Source organism: Solea senegalensis, linkage group LG20 (genome assembly GCF_019176455.1).
Source record: "Solea senegalensis isolate Sse05_10M linkage group LG20, IFAPA_SoseM_1, whole genome shotgun sequence".
Classification (NCBI taxonomy): domain Eukaryota; kingdom Metazoa; phylum Chordata; class Actinopteri; order Pleuronectiformes; family Soleidae; genus Solea; species Solea senegalensis.
The window spans coordinates 1,817,531-1,833,134 of record NC_058039.1 but is presented as its reverse complement, the minus strand read 5'-3'; the positions used below and the strand labels follow the sequence as shown (position 1 = coordinate 1,833,134).

Sequence of the window (15,604 nt, the reverse complement as noted above, 5' to 3'; positions counted from 1 at the left end):
ATGACAATAGCAGCAATGACAACAAGCGACTACAACAATGACAATAAGCAACTACAACAACTACAACAATGACAACAAGCTTAATAACAGACTACAACAATGACAATAAGCAACTACAACAGACTACAACAATGACAACAAGCGACTACAACAGACTACAACAATGACAATGCGACTACAACAGACTACAACAATGACAATAAGCGACTACAACAATGACAATACAACAACAGACTATAACAATGACAATGCGACTACAACAGACTATAACAATGACAATAGCAGACTACAGGCACTACAACAATGGCAACAACACAACAGACTACAACAATGACAACAAGCGACTACAACAGACTACAACAATGACAACAGCGACTACAACGGATACACATGACAACAATGACAACAAACAACAGACTACAACAATGACAACAAGCGACACCTGAGGTTCAGGAGTAAAGAACTGATTCACATTCTTTGAAAATTTGTCGTTAGAAGAGGAAAAAAAGGTGCTACTCACTGCACTTCCGCAGAGGGGAGGGACCTCACTGGATGGGGAGGGGATTTTCCGTCCAAAAGCTCCACCCCCTCCTCTGGTCACTGCTCGTCCTCCTCGATCTCTCGCTGCGTCTCTCTCTCTCCTCTGTGATGGGCGATCCACAGGCCAGCGGCACTCTGGGTAATCTCCGGTGTGATCTGAAAGCAGACAAGGACGCCAGTGAGTGAGTGTGTGTGTGTGTGTGTCTGGTTTGAACCCTTAAAAAAAACACACAAAAAAAACACTGCACTACTACAACTTGGCCCAAAAAACAAGGCAGTTGTTACCGTGGCAACATGTGCCAACACAGAGGAAGCAACACAGAGACAGACAGACAGACAGATCTTCACCTCCTCTGCTCTCTGATTGGTTCAACACCAGAGCCAATCAGAGAAGAGCCTGTGACGTTGTTCTGGAAACTGACCAGCGACGTCACGGTCACGTGACTCAAACATCCTGTGATGTGATTGGTCACTGACGGACGAGTAAAGAACATGACAACGAACAGCACGGTGGCGTTTGACGTCCACGAACAACCTGAACGTCGCCACCTGACGATGCGTGAGTCTGAGATCAAGTTTAAGATTAATATTGGGATTGAGTTAGGATTTGAGATTTGGGTTTGAGTTTAAATTTAAATTTGGATTTGGGGTTGAGGTTTAGATTCAGTTTAAATTTGACACTGGGTTTATGATTAAGATTGGGTCTGAGTGTGGGATTAGCGAGGGTTAAATCACATCACAACAATGAGATTTCTGAAAAGGTTAGATTTAGACTTGGGTTAGAGTTTGAAAGAGTTAGGTTTAAGGTCTATATATGTATATACACAGATATATACACGCATATATATGATATACAGTATTATAATAGTGTATAACTATGTCAGTGTTTAGCCAATCATGATTTCCTCTGTGTCTGTGTGTGTCAGACAAACAAAAAAAAAAACAAAAGTAGTTTTAATTCTGGGATTATGCATGGAAACTTCAGGATTAAACCAGAGAACGTAGATTATTTGTTCAAAACCAGAATCAACGTTTTCAACGTGAAAAAGACCCAGGAAACGAAAGGGTCGATGAAAGTCGTTAATCTTGTCGCAGAAATGGCGTTCGCGCTGCGACGCTGCAAGGTTTTCATCATCGCCGCGGACGACAGCGTAATCTGACTCGTCAACAGAGCGAAGAACAGGGCAGAACAAAGAGACGGCGTGTGAGGCACGCGTGTGTGTGTGTGTGTGTGGGCCGTACCTGCTGAGGAAAAGCAATAAAAGACACAAGAGCTGTGACTGAGGTGGAAACACAGATTTACAAGAGAGAGACATCTAATAATGAAAGACTGTGTGTGTGTGTGAGTGATCTCTGCATTGTTTCTTGAGTCCTTCACAAAAATCTCACACTGTCCTAAAAACTGAAGTTTGTAAAGCACTCACTCTCCCACACACACACACACACACACACACACCAAAGCTCACAGAGAAAACCAGTGATTTTAGCTGCTGCTCCTCCGCTGCCTCGTGTGGGCACTCTGTGTCACCGAACAATTTTAAATGCTGAATTTTACAAAATCAAACATTTGAACTTAGTGATGGAGGCAGCAGTGTGTGTGTGTGAGTGACGTGATCATGTGACGTAGATGTTTATTAGATAAGTCTCTTTAGCTATAATCTGTTTCGTCGTGTTCTCGCCGTTTATGTGTCAGCATTTCATGTCGAACAAAAACAACAAACCCCTGAACTAATCTTGTTAAATCTACATTCCCACAGTGTCTCAGTGCAGATTATACACCGACGAGACACATGACACACACAGTGATGAATTTATTGAATCTATTAAAGATTATAATCGTGTGTGTGTGTGAGAATGTCTCGGCCTGCAGCTCAGAGACGACTTTAAAAAGCTTCTCCACCCAGGATTTAAATACACACAATAATCCCAGAGCAAACTGTGCCACACACACACACACACACACACACAAACTGGTTCTACTGTGGTTAATTCTAAGTCTGTGGTGAGTTCAAACTCCAGCTCCGGTTCATTAGCGTGTCAACAAACAGCCTCTAATAAGGTCGTGAACATTTAAACAGGTTCACGTCTGCCTGCTGCTGCCAAGCCAGGCCGTCGCCGACCAATCAGAGCCGAGCCAGGCCGTCGCCGACCAATCAGAGCCAAGCAAAATAAATAATAATAATAATAAAGATAAAGATGATGAATTTTTAAAACATCAAAGGTCGTCTGATCAGGCAGAGTTAATCGACCACAGAGCGATAAAACCATAAACACAAGTTAATAAATGTTTGCCGTCACCATGGCGACGTACATGTGAAAAACCAGATTTTAATTTCATTTTCAAATCACAAAAATTTACAAAAAAGTTTCTAAAATTCACTTTTTTTTCAAATAAAAATTACAAAAATGTGTTTGTAATTTTAAGAAAGTTGAAAAAAAATATGTTTAAAAAAACATTTACTACGAAAAACACAACATCTGCGTTTAGTGGGCGGAGCTTTGACCAAAGGTGACATTCAGTGAGTCGCGTGATGACAATTTTACCACAGAAACGTGAACGTGGTTTACAGAGAGAGCAGCGCCCTCTGGTGGATCTTTGAAATACATCAGGACGACTTTATTTACAAATATTAATGATTTTCACCAGACGACCATTTAAGGTTTGATTGTCTCAAGGTTTTGACTCCTCCTCCTCATTGTTGGTACTGTACTTTTTTACCAGATGACTTGCAGATTATTTTCCCTTTTCAAACAGTCTCCTCCTGTCTCCTCCTGTCTCCTCCTCCTTTGTGCCAGGCAGGAAAGTTAAAACAGCTGTTGATGCCGAGCTCTTCTCCATGAACCAGGGAATTATGCAAGCAGGAAATTCAAATAAGATGCAGATGAGCCGGAGGAGCCGGTCTCAAAGCAAATACCAGAAATTAGAGGAGGAGAGGAGGAGAGGAGGAGAGGAGGAGAGAGCTGCAGAGCCAACAAGTCCGACAACTTCCAGACTTTTCAAAAATCCCACTGACGGAGCTGTTTAAAGACAACATGTCAACATGTTTTCACTCATCAACACGTTTGTCACGAGACATTAATGAGCTAACATGAAACATGAGTGTGTGAGCGGCGGAGCTGTTCTACTGTGAGCGCCCCCTGCTGCTGAGAATCAGCCTAAGACAAACTCACAGGAGCTGCTGCTGTCTTTACATTTAAAGACTTTAGAACTTAGTGATGGAGGCAGAAGTGTGTGCGTGTCTGTGCGTGCGTGAGTGAGTGTGTGCGTGTGTGTGCGATGGCAATGCGTGTAATGCGTGAGTGCGTGTGAAGTGAGTGTGCGTGGTAATGCTGAATGGTGAGTGTGTAATGCGTGAGTGAGTGTGCGTGCGATGCGTCGCGTGAGTGTGTGTAGTGAAGGCGTGTGTGAGTCTGTGTGCGTGTGTAGTGAGTGGTGTGTGCTTGAGTGAAGTGAGTGTGTGTGAATGTGTGAGGAGTGGCATAGTTGTGTCGCGTGAGTGTGTGTGCGCGTGAGCAAGTGAGTATGCGGGTGTGTGTGTGTGCGTGTGTGTGTGTGTATTGCGTGAGTAGGCTGCGGTGTGTGTAGTGTGTGTGTGTGTGTGTGTGCAATGCGTGAGTGTGTAGTGCGTGTGTGTGTGTGTGTAGTGGTGTGTAAGTGTGTGTGTGTGTGTGTATTGTGAGTGTGTGCGTGAGTGTGTGTGAGTAGTGTGCGTGTGCAATGCGTGAGTGAGTGTGCATGTGTGTGCGTGTGTGTGTGAGTGTGTGTGTGGTGTGAGTGCGTGTGAGTGGTGAGTGTGTGTGTGTGTGTGTGTGTGAGTGTGTGTGAGTGTGTGGCGCGTGTGTCTGGGTGTCTGTGTGTGTGTGTGAGTGAGTGTGCGTGTCGCGTGCCCGTGTGTGTGTGTGCGCGTGAGTGTCGTGAGCATTGAGTGTGCATGTGTGTGCGTGTGTGTGTGAGTGCGTGTGAGTGAGTGTGCGTGAGTGTGTGTGTGTGTGCGTGAGTAGTGATTGAGTGTGAGTGTGTCGTGAAGTGTCGCGTGAGTGTGCGTGAGTGTGGCGAATGCGTGTGAGTGTGTGTGTGTGAAATGGGTGCGTGAGCTAACGCTGAGTATGCGTGGTGGAGTGTGTGCGTATGTGAGTGTGTGTGCGTGGTGTGTGTGTGCATGCATGAGTGTGCATGCGTGTGTGATGAGTCGCGGTGAGGTGAGTGAGTCGTGTCGTGGTGAGTGAGTGAGTGTGTGTGTAGTGGTGGTGCTTGTGGAGTGTGTGTGCGAGTATGTGGTATGCGTGTGTGTGTGTGTGTGCTTATGGTGGTGATAAAGCGTGTGTGTGTGTGGCAACAGTATGACTACTTGAGCTAATGTGGAGCGGCGTCCATGAGCTGTGGAATAATTATCCTGTGACACACACACACACACACACACAGAGGAGAGCAGCAGCCAATGACAGCAGAGTATCTGTGGTCAGCCTACAGCGCTCAGCCAATCACGGAGCTCCGCCTTCCTTGTTTTGTGTTGTTGGCTCAGACTCAGAGACGCATTCCTGCTCGACTCCTGGGCAGGCGGCTGAGTTCAAGAGGTGAAGCAGGGAACTGTGGGAAAATAAGGAGGGGGTGAGGAGGGGTGGGGTGTGAGGGTGGGGGGTGAGGGGTGAGGAGGGGCGGGGGTTGCGTGGTGAGCTGGCAGCAGCAGCACCAACATGAGAGTTTGGAAACCTCAGAGAAAAGTGGCCGAGCAGCAGAGAGGAGTTTGTTCTTCTTTATTTAAAAAGGGTCAGTTCCAAGTTTTACCCCTTCATCATCATCGTCATCATCACGCTCAGTGACAACATGCCTGCTAAAAACAACAACTACAACAACTGTGAGACACACTCTCCCACACACACACTCATCACTAAGTTCAAACGTCTGATTTCAGTGAATTCAGCTTTTAAAGTCGTTCCTTCAGATTTCTGTCAGTGACACAAAATGACCACACGAGGCAGCAGAGGAGGAGCAGGTCCTGAGTGTGTGATGTTTCTCGTTTTGCCTCCATTCTCTGTGAACTCATATAAACACCCTTCATAAAAACGTCAACATGAACGTAGAAGAAACAGATTAAACGTTGGAGCTTTAATCGAACAAAAGTGTCGGCTGAAGGTCACGACACAGCAAAAGTGAACGAGAAGAAGAAATAAGAAACATCACCATGAGCGAGTGAAGGTTGTTTTTTCCCTGCAGGACGGAGGAAGAGGAAACTGGAGAAGAAGGGAGGAAGACGAGGATGTGACGATGAGCAGACGAGTGACTCCAGATTAATAAAAGTCCTCACTCTTTACTGCAACACTCCCGCATGGCTAATGTTAGCTTAGCACTAATACAGTGGGGAGTAAATGACCCGATATCAGCCAAAAGACGAGTGGGATTATATGGGATTATATGGGACTACCTCTATCACGGATGATCAAGGAGAGAACTTTCTCCAAGAGATTCAGACAGAAAAAGAGATAAAGGCGCGGCTCACTGACGGTCACCACACGCCTGCACCTGTCCGACTGGTTCAGTCTGGTTTCGTACTCGCGCTGATTTTTATCACTTTGGCAAAACACCAAACACTCAGTGAACGATCAGAGGAAAAACAGCAGCAGTTGCTGCTGTTACTGCTGCTGCTGCTGTTGTTACTGCTGCTGCTGTTACTGCTGCTGCTGCTGTTACTGCTGCTGTTACTGCTGCTGCTGTTACTGCTGCTGCTGCTGCTGTTACTGCTGCTGCTGCTGCTGCTGCTGCTGCTGCTGCTGTTACTGCTGCTGCTGTTACTGCTGCTGCTGCTGTTAATGCTGCTGCTGCTGTTACTGCTGCTGTTACTGCTGCTGCTGCTACTGTTACTGCTGCTGCTGTTACTGCTGCTGCTGTTACTGCTGCCCTGCTGCTGCTGCTGCCTGCTGCACTGCTGCTGCTGTTACTGCTGCTGCTGTTACTGCTGCTGCTGCTGTTACTGCTGCTGCTGTTACTGCTGCTGCTGTTACTGCTGCTGCTGCTGTTACTGCTGCTGCTGCTGCTGCTGCTGTTACTGCTGCTGCTGTTACTGCTGCTGCTGTTACTGCTGCTGCTGTTACGGCTGCTGTTGTTAGTACTGCTGCTGCTGCTGCTGCTGTTACTGCTGCTGCTGTTGTTACTACTGCTGCTGCGACCAGAGGAGAATAAGTTCCCTTCCTGTCACGGTGATGAGTCAGGCAGAGAAGTGGCAGGATGGTGTAAGGCTGCATGCCTCTGTGCTGCCAAAGCCAACGCCTAAAAATAGTCCCGGCGGTTCACGCCTTGTCTGCACCTTCACCAAAACGTGGAATTTTCTGCCACATTAAAAAGTAAAAAGGAGGATTATAACGAGCTGGAGTTTGGCTGTGTGTGTGTGTGTGTGTGTTTGCTCCAGGTTTACACCTCGTCATGTTCACACACACACACACACACACACACACTTTAATGAAGCTGTTACAGAACAAAAACACGTCAGTGAGAAACACACAGCGGTAACAACGTGTCACTTCAAAATAAAACTCATTTTTAAGGAAAAAAAATCCGACGGCACTTTTTTGTTTAAAGTGAAACTTTCTTTTTTTCTCCTCACTCCATTTTCACGTTAGACGATAACATTTAACGACGCAATTATCCCGATAAAAAGCACGAGAGGACTTTAATATTATCGAGTTCACGTAGAGCGAGGATTGTGCCCTGAAGATTGTTGAAGATTAAAATAACAAAAACTGTTCCACTCCACAATCCAGGCTGAAACTAAGACTAATATATGATTAATATATGAACTGAAATTGAGGGTGAATTGTGTTTATTTAAGTAAGTCAAGCTGTAGTTTGAGGAGGAAACCAAAGTTATTTTCATATCATTTGTTTTCATTTAACCGTTTTATTTTATCACATGGAGGAAAAAAAGAAAGAAAACTAATAAAATAATTCAGATTGGACGTCTCTAACTTGAATGTTTACTTCCTTAAATCATCATTTCTTGTATTTTCTCCCTTTCTGTGACTTTTACAGGGGGCGGAGCCGTGAGCGCCTGTTTGATGATGGACAGCTGCTACTGTGTCACGTGACTTTGTGTAACAACGTGTCAGAGATTAGAGAACGCGCTCATGACTCGTCACCTTTATCAATGTTTCACCTCCAAACTCGTCCCACAGCTTTGAAATGATCAGGAATGGTGTGCTCAGACTTCTCGAAGCGTTTCAAGTCACCATGGCGACAAAAATCGCAAAAAAACTGTGAAAATGTTCCACATACACATGAATGTAAAACAGTGGAAGAACCCAGCCCACTGCGTCACAGTGTGGTCAAAGACTTGAGACTTTCTCACCTAAATCAAAGTTTTGACAAATATGACGTTTTTTAAACAATCGCAGTTTAACTTTTGTACTTTGTGTTCAGATTTTATAATGAGTGTGTATTGCGTCGCTAGAGTGGCACATGAAAACTGCCCACAGTTTCTAACCCACACAAACACGTTGCTGTGGTTGTCGTCTAACTCTCATGTTCATATGACTTGTAGTTTTTCTTAGTTCTGCTCAAACCTCTCATTCACTCCCATGTTAAAACTTTTAAAAAAGTGTCCTTTCTCTGTCAGTTCTCAGCTGTTTGTCACAGATGTGACAAACAGCGGCTCAGTGGTTAAGACCGGTACCCTGTGTGCGAAAGACATCATGGTCGCAAGTTCGAATCCACCCCTGGCTGATGTACTCAATTCCATTGTAAGTCGCTTTGGTTAAATGACATGTAATGTAATGTAAATGTGGGAGTGGCTTAAAGCCTCCTGATGCTCACACCCCAAACATTTACTCTCTGTCATCAACCGTTCTGGAAATATGAGGGGGGAGGGGCTTGTGAGTCAGTCTCTCTCTTTTATAGGTCTATTCCACAAAAATACCATTTTGTCTAAATACTTCAGGTTTTCAAATCAGCAGCAAGAAGCAGACACCATCAAAGTTTATTATTATCATTGTTATTATTATCATATATATCTATATACACACATATATATATTTATATGTGTATATATATTTATATACATGCGTATATGTATATACACATATACATAGACACACACACACACACACACATACATACGTACACATGGTTGTTACTCGTGCTAGCGTCGCACTAGAAAATGGTCATAGCGCTGGATCTTTGTGCAATCCCATAATACATTTTAAAGCCGACGACCCTCGTTACGATGTTTGATCGTGAAACGGTGAATGAGTGAAAAGTCATGTGACTGCCACACTGTTCACGAGCAGCAGCTGAGCTTTTCCCTCGATCTCCACGGACACAGAGCTGTACACACACACACACACACGCACGTACACACACACATGCATACGCACACACACACGCAAACATGCAAACACACACGCACACATTAAACAACACACCGCATGCATACGCACGCATTACCACACGCAAACTTGCAAACACACACAGGCACGCACACACATGCAAACACACATGCACACATGCATGCATACGCACACACACACACCTGCAAACATACAAGCAAACACACATGCACGCATGCATACACAAGCACACACAAACATGCAAACACACACAGGCACGCGCGCACAAATGCATGCATACGCGACGACGCACGCACATACACACGCAAACATGCACGCACACATGCATGCCTACGCACGCACACACATCCACGCAAACATGCAAACACACACGCACACGTGCATGCATACACACACGCGCAAACACACACAAGAGAAAACACCAGTGTGTGTGTGTGTGTATGTGTGTGGGGGGTGCCCCCCAGGTGTGAAAGACGATGATGATGAAGGAGGAGATGAGGTTTGTAATGATTCAAATTAACGATCATGACATGGGTGGGGGGGCAAGGGGAAGGGGTCTACAGCCAATCAGAGGAGGAGGGGGCGGGGTTTACCTGATGAACCCGACGGTGCTGCTGGTCACTCATGTGTTGAGTAATTGAGAAACACACACTGCAGGCGTTAATGAGAAAATAAGCATTCTTTCCTTTTCCTCTGTTCATGAATAAAACACACACAGACACTCAGACTTACACACACACTGACTCGCGCATGCACGCACACACACACGCACACACAATGATTGACAGCATGAAACAAGCACCGTTTTCTCCCTTCATTAAAAAAATGACAGTTTTCAAAGTCGTCAAATATTTAGATTGTTTTTAAATCGTTATTTTATTTCACTATGTCACGATTATTAAGTGTGTCACTAACTCATGGTTGTGATGTCAGTGCTCAGGTGTGTGTGTGTGTGTGTAGGCGTTAAGTTACACAGAGATGTGTGTTTACCTTTTATTATCACACCTCAGACGTTTAATAATGTAATGAAAAGTTAAATGAGTTTCATTTCATTTGTCCTGTGTAAACTTTTATTTATTTTAACACTTACTGTTAACCAAACAACTAATAAATATTTTTAAAAAATGCATTTTTTTCCTGACAAAATCTAACCTCCACCCCCTGCTGCTGTGGGCGGAGCTAAACCTCTGCTTAAACACAGAGTGACATATCTCATCTACAGCTGCAGTGATTAATCACTAACTCCATTACTAAAGAAATCACCAACTATTTTGATAATTGATTCAAATTGGGTTGTGTGAGAGGTGAACATCGCTGACTTTAACCGATTCTCTCACTCTCTCACACACACACACACACACACACACACACACACACACACACACACTGCTGCCTCCATCATTAAGTTCAAATGTCTGATTTTGTCACTTTGCTTTTAAAATTCTTCATTCCAATTCATTTTAATGACACAAAGTGACCACACGAGGCAGCCAAAATCACCGATTTTCTCTACGGACTTTGGTGTGTGAGAATGAGTGGTTTACAAACTTCTGTTTCCTGTTGGAAAAGTCTAACAGTCGCAGCGGCGCGTCAGTCACTCGTGCAGCGGCGCGTCAGTCACTCGTGCAGCGGCGCATCAGTCACTCGTGCAGCGGCGCGTCAGTCACTCGTGCAGCGACGCTGTCCCTTTAAACGAAAGTCACGTGACGTGAGGGAATCACAGGAGGGCAGGTTACAGTCGGGCTCACATTAGCAGGTGTGTAAACTGTGTTGGCTCTGAGAAATGTGCCGAGGTTCTGCGTTTGGCGGCTGAACCTCCTCCTCTTTTCTATACTGCCCGGTGACAGCGTTGACATCGACATCCTCCTCCTCCTCCTCCTCCTCCTCTTCGTGGCTGCACCACATGGCTCCAGTTCAAAGTGTGTCAGATTTTTTTATTCTCTCTTTAATATTATCTCATCAGTTCTGGTTCATAATCACTTCTCTTTCCCCATTGACCGACTTTCTTTTTTTTCTTCGTCTCATATTTTACTGCCATTGTGTCGCTGTCATGTCAGGCTTTTTAATCCTATGATATGGAAGCAGGGATCAGTCAGTCATGCTGCCAAATCTCTCTCTCTCTCTCTCTCTCTCTCTCTCTCTCTCTCTCTCTCATTCACTCACTCACCACTGGCTGCTATGTATTTGTCACAAACGCCGACACACACACACCTCACACACTCACACGCTCACACGCCGGCATCACACAGCTCTCGTGTGCTTTCCCTTCCTCACTTCATGTCTTTGACACTCACACACACACACACACACACACACACTCACACTCACACACACTCACACACACGCACACACACTTTCTCTTCCTGCTCTGACACGCTGATATTTCTTTGTCACACACACTCTTTCTCACTGAATTCCAGCTGTGATTTGATGTTGCCACCTGACCTTTCAGCGCACGCACGCACACACACACACACACACACACACACACACACGCACACACACACAACACTGAATCTGCATGACTGCTTTTGGGCCAAACCCAAATCCATGTCGTTGTCTGGGAGGTTTGAAATGTTAATATGATTTTAACGTGTGTCACGATAAAAAAGAAAAGAAAAACGCGTTATTACTGTTTACTAAAGACGTAACAAACAATACCACAAAAGTCCGTAAATTTAATCGTACAAAAACGCGTTATTACCATTAACGAAGGATGTAACAAACATTACCACAAAAGTTTGTAAATGTAATCTTACAAAAACGCGTTACTACTGTTAACTAAAGACGTAACAATACCACAAAAGTATGTGAATTTAAATCATATAAAACACGTTACTAACGTTAGGAAAATATGTAACAAATTTGACCAAGAAATTGTATAAAAACATGTCACTAACATTAACAAAAAGAAAAAATGTAACAAACATTACGACAAATAGTTTGGAAAATACCCAAAAAAAGGGGGAAAGGAGGAAATACATAAATGAATAAATAAATGAATCAGCTGACGATATGGATCAATTAATTCTGCCTCAATGATCAATGATTTCTAAACGTCAACGACATCTGGTTTCAAAGTGCAGTTTCTTTTCGTTTTCCTCCTCTGTCACAGATGTTTATTAAGATTAAGATTATTATTCAGGATCTTTACATAACTACAAACAGGTCAGTGGACACAGCGTGAACTCCACAAACTAGTCAGATAAAATGATTGTTAGAATTGTAATTCTAATAATTATTTTCCTGATTTCTCATATCGATGGCTCGTGTGTTCTCCTGAAATGTCAGAACATGTTTCCCGTGTACAAACCACAGCTTTCAGCTTTTTCTTACAAACTCACGTTTCCAAATGAAACCGTTAAATGTGTTAAGAATAAAGCGAGAAGCTGCAGACAGAACGATGGAACACACCCTGACACCAACACATTTCTGTCTGTGCTCCAGTAAAATCTCACCGCGCTTTGTTTTAACTAGAAATAAATGAGGTTTCCCTTAAATGTGTCTTTTTTCCTGTCGTTTCTGTGGGAATGAGCAAAGAAAGAAGAATAAACTGGGGGAAAACACACAGATTAGATGTTTTTGAAAATCGTTATAATCCCAAATAATTTCAATTACACAACGAATCGACTGACAATTAAGTGACAGTCAATGTGCGACAACTTGTGATTATTGTCATTATTTCTTTATATGTTTATTTCGGTCATATCAGTTAGATCAATCATCATCACACATCATCTCAGTGTAGTTCACACAATACACATAACCGAGAGGGAAAGCGGGAGAAGCAAAAGCTTATCTAGTCCCGCCCCCATTATCAAATATTTGTTCAATTATTTTCCCCAGTATTCAATTAAGATTGTGAAAAACCTCAGTGTTTTCCTGTTGCAGGAGCAAAGAATATTCACACATATTCACATTTACAGAAAAATAACGATTCAAATAAATGGGGACTGATTTAAAGATTGAATGATTCACAATCCGTCGCTGGTGTAACAAACACTGACAGGAACATTATATAAGTGCACTGATATTTTTATCAACATTTCATAATTTCATTACATAAGACACACAGCTTGCTGTGGCTTGGTATAAATAATTATAGCTAATCAGTTTTTTGCAGCATTACACTGATTAATCATTGCACTAAAGTGTATTTAAATTTAATTGTAAATGTTTTACTTGGATTGTTTTTTGCTGTAAATAACCAGCCTGTCACATCAAATCAACGCTAAACTGAATAAATAACACAATTACAACGTAATTAACGCTCACTGACATTAAACTGTGAAACGTGTCAAAAAGGATCAACTTCTACAGTTTCGTGTGAAGCTAACAGTGAGTTTTAGCCGCAGAAGGTGCAGTCAAGCACCGACACCAACGCGCTGTTTCCGCACAAAAACACCTTTCAAAGCGGCTCTAACGTTCACGACAGTGGCTGAAAACGGATAAAAGTGTGAAATCGATTTTTAAAAGTGAGTGGTTGTCCGTGTGGACGCGGGAGAGGCGGCTCCGTGTGTTCACGGCGCCTCACCTCAGATGACCCGGGCAGCCAGACGGGCTGTCTGCTAGCTTAGCCCCGTTTGAACCGCGACAACGGCGGCGACACGACGACACCGGGACCGCCGTAACCAACACAGCCGGAGCTCCGGTCGCCGTCACGGAGACATCGGGGGCAGAGAGGCAGGAGGAGCGGGAGGGGAGTTGATTAAAAACACCGAGAAGTGACGCTAACTAAATATAGGAGAGGAGACGAGAGGCAGCCAAAACAAACGCCGACATGGAAGCACCACATCCAGGGGGAGGGTTGCCGCGCTCCCCGCTGAAGCTTAAAGCGAAAGCGCGTTAGCTTCGCCGCTGCTGTCCGTCATTAGCAGCGCGGGGGCTAACTGGCTAACAGGCTAGCTCCGCTGGCTAGTGTGTTTGTTAGGAGTACTTTCACCGGGGGTGGAGGAGGCGGAGGAGGAGAGCACGGGAAAAGTTAGCTTCCCGTTAAATTAAAATAAATAAATAAATAAACAAACAACCGGGTGACAATCAAGTCAAACAGAGCGACAACAAAGTTCCCTGACAGCCAGGTGTTTCACCGTGATCCCCCCGCAGTCTGTGATGGAGGCACTGAGCCTCGTTAGCAGCGGCAGCGCAGGCAGGACTCACACGCACGCATGCAGCCGGGGCAGCGGAGCTCTGCCGCGGCCACAACTTCACTTTTTACGCCGCTCCACGTTTGCGTGTAGGAGTTGTAAATAAGAGGAAGTTTCCCCCCCCCTCCCCGTGTCCTACCTGAGTGTGAGCTGCGGCTGCAGCGGCGACGACGACGCGCTGGAAGTTATTCCCAGAGATCCAGCGGCGGAGCGGCAGAGCGGCGCGGGGCGCATCCGTGCAGCGGCAGCGCCGAGTACAGTAAAGAAGAAGGAGAAGAAGAAGAAGAAGAAGAGGAGTGTAGCATAGCCTAACCTAAAGACGAGAGACAGGGAGAGAGAGAGAGAGAGACAGGGAGAGAGAGAGAGAGAGACAGAGAGAGAGAGGAAAAAAGAAAAAGAAAGCTCGTTGCTCATAGGGGGGAAAGACGACAAAAACCACATGATCTTTTACGTCAGCATACATTTGCATAGGATCCCAAATTTATGTTTGGAGTCCAGGTGACGTGGAAATGTCCAGAAGGTTTGTGTGTGTGTGTGTGTGTGTGTGTGAGCACCATTTACTCCATGTCAAAGTTTCTCTGTGAAGGACCTTTACTTTAAAAAATAATATACTGTATATATGTACATATATATATATATTATATAGTATGTATATCATGCTATCATTTAAAGGGACAGTTCAGTTTTTTTATCATTACTATTCAATCACAAAACACTCTAACATATAAAATCTCTACATTCACGTCTTTATCTCACAGGAAACTGAAGTCTGTAAATCACTCACTCTCACTCTCTCACTCTCTCACTCTCTCACACACACACACACGCAGGAGTTGTTGATCCACTGCTGCCTCCATCACTAAGTTGAAATGTCTTATTTTAAAAAACTTACTTCAGTTTTAAAGTAAAGAACATATTCTTACAATAGTGTAGACTTAAAGGGATATAGATTTTTAGATTTTGTTAAAATCTGTTTCTCTTCACTCTCCCACACCAAAGTCCATAGAGAAAACCAGTGATTTTAGCTGCAGGGACACAGGAGCTGCTGGTCCTGTGCTGCCTCGTGTGGTCACTTTGTGTCACTGAGTTAAGCCTAAATTAAATATTTTAAAAGCCGAATTTTACAAATAAGACATTTGAACTTAGTGATGGAGGCAGCAGTGTGTGTGTGTGTGATGTTAAAATCACTGATTTTCTCTGTGGTCTTTGGTGTGTGTGTGTGTGTGTGGGAGCGTGAGTGGTTTACACACTTCAGTTTCCTGTTGGAAACGTGTGTCTCACAGCGAGATAAAGACGTGAACGTGTTCTTAAACATAAATCATTTCTTTCTTCTGCACCACACTAGTCCATACTGAGCTGTTTCACGTTGCAATATTGAGTTTTGACATTTTTATTTGACTTTTACGATACAGTAGAATTCATTATTTGAATCTCTTAATAGCTGTAATGCAGATCTTTTGAATGGCAGTGAGCGTCGCCTCACTTCTCTGATCCTCAGACAAAAACACTGGTTTGATCCTGGAGCTGCTCAGATCATCTTCATCATCATCATCATCATCATGTCTGTGTGTGTGTGTGTGTCAT

General features: G+C 44.0%; 1 protein-coding gene across 1 annotated transcript in view; it reads right to left on the bottom strand.

The window, feature by feature from the left end:
- LOC122786160 (zinc fingers and homeoboxes protein 2-like) overlaps window positions 1–14,389 on the bottom strand; it is a 40,292-nt gene extending 25,903 nt beyond the window's left edge. The window contains 2 exon segments of the mRNA XM_044052222.1: window positions 521–696; window positions 14,160–14,389. The gene's annotated coding sequence lies outside the window, so the exon portion shown is untranslated.
- Window positions 14,390–15,604: the final 1,215 nt, after the last annotated feature.